This window comes from Bison bison, unplaced genomic scaffold (assembly GCF_000754665.1).
Source record: "Bison bison bison isolate TAMUID 2011002044 unplaced genomic scaffold, Bison_UMD1.0 scf7180017864307, whole genome shotgun sequence".
In the NCBI taxonomy this organism is placed as follows: Eukaryota; Metazoa; Chordata; class Mammalia; order Artiodactyla; family Bovidae; genus Bison; species Bison bison.
The window spans coordinates 1,860,861-1,866,681 of NW_011494879.1; the positions used below are offsets into that span (position 1 = coordinate 1,860,861).

Below are 5,821 nucleotides of genomic sequence, written 5' to 3' on the forward strand. Positions count from 1 at the left end.
TGTTGATAAAATGCTGACTTAGCATTCCTGTGAGGCCCTGTTTCCCTACTGAGAAACAGAAGCCAGGTGAGAAGCCTGGCTCACGTTTAGGTCTGCACAGTGACACGTACATGACACATGCATACATACTTCTGTCATGTATGCACACATACCAGCCAGAGTACCCATGTATCTGGGATATGTGTTCACCTGCCTGGGCCGCTGGATGAGGTTGGAGGCACGTGTCACTAAGTTTCCCTAAGCTCTGGGAGCTTGTGGGCCACTTTAATAATAAACCATGATAATTTGAATAATAGCTTCACCAGGATGGGCCTCTGCTTGTACCTGCTGTAACATATTTTACCTGCTATCACATAACACGAGTAACATATTCCCACCAAGAATTGTTAGGGTGCCAGGGATCCCATTTTGCTCAGGGACTCTTCTCTAAGAGTTTTCTGCCCATTTGCCCTCTGGATGCAAGGTGCCCGCAAGGTCACTTGGTCTCTGTCTCACCAGTGCCATGTGGCCACCCCGCTCCACCAAAGGGCTGAAATAGGGACCAGATGGGCCTATTTTACCAGCTGTGGACCTCTTCGCAGTTACTGATGAGGCAAAGCGACCCTGAGTATATTAGAGAATTAAATTTTTTAAGAACTTATTCCATTAGAGATCATTATGCAAATATTTTTGACTCTTTGACCCTAATAAGATAAGAATAGCTATTTTGACCCTATAAACTAGATACCAAGAAAACTGTTGACACCACATGTTTGCAAATACAAAAAGTTAAAAGAAGTTTATACTTACATTGATTAATTTTGTCTTAAATATTTGCTAGGATGGATACTCTTAAACTCAATTTCCCAGGCTGCATTTCCATACAACACAGCAAGTCATTTCTATTTTCTTTCCATTGTGCTCTTACTGAAGTGCAAATAAAGTTAACTATTAAAGAAATACCATATGTATTTTAAAGAGAAGGTTTACTATATTTATATTTTAATGCAAAGCCAATTCATAAAATATAGATATATAATAGAAATCATTTTCCCAAGTTTACTTTTTCAAGAAAATTTTACTGATTTGTGTCTGCCAAGAAGTTTTTATTGTTTTATTGACTTTTAAACAAGTATAGTTTATTTTATGTTATTTCAAATGTATGCTTTTTCTGAAGCTTTTTTTTTTTTTTTGCAGTTTTTGATGTTATTAAGATATAAATAGCAGGTTAGGTGAAAAGTTTGTTCAGGTTTTTCCCTAACATTCTTGAACCCACTTTTTAACCAATCTGATACTTAGGCAGTTCTTCTGTCTATAATAATTTTACCACTTTCCATTTTAGCTATTATTCATTTAATTTTTTTGGAAAACCTTTAGCAATAATAGTCACTGTACATTTTATAGAGGCTGATAGCATCCATTTACTTATTGATGTGAAAAAGAGAAATTATTAGAATGGCAAAGACACAGGACTGGAGGGCATGTTGGAGCAAGAAAAAAAAAAATTCCTCTCCCCCATTTTCCACACATGTCAGTCATGCCAGACTGTTGTGAATGCCAGGGGTGGCCCCCACTAGCCTCCACATTTTCTGTATGAGTAAAACAACATTTTCAGGATTTAAACCATCAAATGAAATGCTACAATCACAAAGTAGCTGTCATTGCAGAATAGCAATTAAAAAGAAAAAAATTATAAAGATATAGATAATTTATATTTGTTTGTGTGACTGCTAAGTCACCTCAGTAGTGTCTGACTCTTTGTGACCCTCTGAACCATAGCCCACCAGGCTCCTCTGTCCATGGGATTCTCCAGGCAAGAATACAGGAGTGGATTGCCATGCCCTCCTCCAAGGCATCTTTCCAACCCAGGGATCAAATATGCGACTCTTGCATCTCCTGCATTGGCAAGCTCCTATTTCAAGCCAGTGATACATCTTTCTGGATTCGCTGTCTATGCTGACAACTGCTAGTGTCAGAAGTTTGCTGTTTTTCCACCATGCCCATTTTCTGGACTTTTCTGACTGCTCCAGTGCACTCCAGCAAGGACCTCTCTCTTGCCCCTTGAGGAAATGGATGATAGCAGTGGTTATTAGTGGATGCTTATCACCTATCCTTTAGAAAAGCCACTTCTGTGGTCTTTGCCAATTTCTGCGATGCAAATGCTCCCACTGTTGCTGAATTCAAACCGCCAATTTGACCAAATTTGAAGCTGAGAAGAAATGCATACATCACTGGTAGAAGCAGACTCCAGCCACACTGAGGGCTGCCAGCTTCTTCATCACTCTGGGAGGTGATGAGATGAGAAGTTCATCAGAGGAATAGGGACTCTTCCCCAATGTCTGGAGGGGAGAAGGGGAGAAGCGGTGCTGGGTAAGGTAGAATATTATGTTGGACTTTGGAGTGAACATTTTAGGTAAGCTCCCAGGTGCTGATGGAAGAGGGTACTAAGCTTATTGACCAGTTCAAGTATATTTCTCAGTTATTTTCAAACTCATCATAAGAACCACAGAGAGGCTCTTTTTTTAAAGTGCATACTTGGTTTTAACGCAAATGAACTGGATTAGTCCTTCTAAGGAGATGCTTGTGAAATGATAATTCAGCAAGTGAGCAAGACTGGGAAACTCAGAATTTGAATCCTTGACTTGGAGTGTATTTACCTAAGGGAGACCAAGCAGAACAGCGTCTCCCTACCTTCGCTGTGACTGAATCACCTTGGGAAATGGACAAATTCTGTTGCTTAGCAGCCATCCCATAGATTCAGATTCCACTTGTTTGGGCTGGGAGCTGGAGAGATTGGACATCTGTAGGTTTCAAGAGCACCCCAGGAGAGTCTAATGTGCAGCCCCTGATGGGAACCACAGACAGGTGGACTGAGACTGGAGGTGCCTCAGAACTAGAGGAAAATTAATGATTTAAGCGAAAGCATAAAATATCACAATGGCAGTTCATAGAACCAGGAGTCTGTGTGACTCAATAAACTGCAGCCTCCCTCAGAGCTCCTGTCTGCTTCCCTTCTGTGTCCCCAGCATTTAGCCGGTGGTTGGCATATGGGAATCCTACAATAAATGTTGAGTGAGTGAGTGTCCTAATTGGCTTACCTCATTAATAACTTGGTGATAATGTGTTGATTAATGCATTATCTTGTTCTGAGTATCATATTTACATTTCTACAGGACCATCTGCAGACAATGACTTAACCCAAAGAAATGCCTCCCCCGCTGGGAAGGCAGGTGGGGAAGGCATTTTTGATTACGCTGTTTCATTCAAATCGTATCATGCGGGTCGCTTATTACTATTAAGTGCAGTCTAGTGTCCTGGCATAGTTTATTTTCTAAAGTGCTTATGAGACACCAACTTTCCAGCTGCAAGGTACAGCCAAGGCTTTTGAAAGAGTTATTTTAGAAAGAGCTCTAACATAGATATCATGTACATATCTATTTTATTTTTATCAGAGCATAATTCTTTACAAGATTGTGTTAGTTTCTGCTGTACAACAAAGTGAATCAACTGTGTGTATAAATATCCCCCCTCCCTCTTGAGCTTCCCTCACACCCCCATCCCACCCATCTAGGTCATCACGGAGCACTGAGCTGAGCTCCCTGTGTTATACAGCGGCTTCCCACTAGCTTCACACTACTATACTTACACATACTAGTGTACATGTGTACACTTCTATGTACAGTCCTAGCTCCCGGTTAACCCCACCCTCCCCTTCCCTGCTCCGTGTCTACATATTCATCCTCTCTGTCTGTGTCTCTATCCCTACCCTGGAAGGAGGTTCATCTGCACCCTTTCTCTAGATAAGCAGTTCAAGACATTTTAGTGTTAGATAAGGTAAATCAAAAAGTAGCATTTTCTTCCTAGGGACAAGAGATTATTTCGTAATTATAAACACGGATTTATTCCCACATAGATTTCTCATTCTTGGTGTACACTGGCTTTGGAGTCTGAATATGGAAGATATTCAAGGACACTCCTGACACCTGTGATTTACTTGAGAAACAGCATGGATCGTATTCTGCGTGCTGACTGCCAGTTACGGAGTCATCAGCGCCCGCCTGCTCTCAGTCTGCTTCCCCCACGTGTCTTGCCTTTTCCTACGCTGTTCTCTTCGTTTTCTCAATGACAATTAGACTGGAATCCAATGAGAGAGAACGGCTTTTTGCTGACTGCCGATTGCTCTGCTTTCATTACTTTAAAGTGACCAATCACCCAGTCTCCGGTGCACAGGAAGCATGCCTTTGTGGGGGTCGGTTTGTCTCCCTCAGCCTTCTCCGCCTGGGTTTTGAGGGAAGGCGGACTGGATATACCCCCTGGGTGGATACAGGTTATGTCAATCTATGCATACATCCACCCAGATCTGGACCATGTGTCTCTGGTTGGCAACTCATGGTGACTTTGTCCTCGGGGAGCACTGGCCAGTATCTGGAAGTGTTTTTGGTTGTCACACTTGGCGGGTGAGAAGAGACTACTAGTATCTAGTGGTGGAGGCCAGACACACTGGAAAACAGCCAGCGTGCCCAGGACACCTCCTGAAAATAAAACTCTGCAGCCCCAAACGTCAATAACCCAAGAGACGCTGATGGATATCTATGTCCACGTCTATCTCTGTATATCTCAAAGTGACACATCCCTGGACGAGAGCTGCAAACAGTTCTCTCTGTCTCTGTCTCCTCCGACCCAGTAAATTCCTGGAGGGCAGAGATGGCCTCCTGATGTTGGAACTGTCACATAACCTAGCACAGCTCTTTAGACAAAGATGCACTGTGAATGCTTCCAGACATGAAACCTGAGAACCCAGCAGATTTTCTGCCCCCATCACCTCCCCCATTGACCTCACCTTGCTATATAAAGTAATTTCTTTTGTTTGGCACCTTGAAAGCTCCATAAAAGTAGGCATGGTGCCCTCAGGATGGATCATTGTACTCCTCTGCCAGCACCTTGGCTTAAGCCACCATGCTGTCTAACTGCACATCACATCCCTGAGTCAGACGAGACATTCTCTGACAAAGACCAAGGTGAGAACTTCACAGCCATCCTTGACGTCCTCTTTCCTTCCAGCACTCGGCCTGCGGCTAGGCTTCCCCAACTCTGGCTCTTCTGTTTGCTGTCTAACCCTGCCTGGCAACTAGCAGGTGTTCAGCAAACAAGGAAGGCAGCCCTCAGTGGTCCAGCCCCGCCCCGTTTTGTCATCTCTCCCCACTGCGGATGGACGGCACATACTCCTTGTGTGTCCCACACACACCATGAAGTTGCACACCTCTCGACTTTGACACCTGCTCTCATTCTAAAGATGCTGCTCTGCTGCTTGGTTCCCTGATTACTGCTGCATCCTCGGTCAGGACACTACTCCAATCGCATCTCCTGGGATGACTTGCCTGGTGGTCCTGTTCCAGGGAGGTGCGTCGTGTCCGACTCTTTGCAACCCCATGGACTGTAGCCTACCTGGCTCCTCCATCCATGGGGTTTTCCAGGCAAGAGTACTGGAGTGGGTTGCCATTTCCTTCTCCAGAGGATCTTCCCCACCCAGGGATCGAACCTGGGTCTCCTGCATGGTAGGCAGACACTTTACCATCTGAGCCATGAGGGAAGTCCGTGTCTTAGAGTGGTAACCCTATTCTATTCTCTTCCGCATGAAACCGTTCCCCCTGGAACCCCGCCCTGAGCCCATCCGCTCCTGATTGAATAGAGTGACAACACTTTAGCATCCGTCACCTCGGTGAATAGTGACAGTGGCGCCAGTGAACTTGGCCTGGCCCACAGGGGTGTCCACACACACATACACACACTCACAAAACTCTGCCTGGCTTCTGAAGGACTAGCGAGCTATTAGGAAAATGAA

At 44.3% G+C, this 5,821-nt stretch overlaps 1 non-coding gene across 1 annotated transcript; it reads right to left on the reverse strand.

Moving 5' to 3' along the window:
• Positions 1-5,497: 5,497 nt before the first annotated feature.
• TRNAG-ACC lies at positions 5,498-5,569 on the reverse strand. Its single transcript has one exon. It is a non-coding gene; the product is annotated as a tRNA-Gly (tRNA).
• Positions 5,570-5,821: the final 252 nt, after the last annotated feature.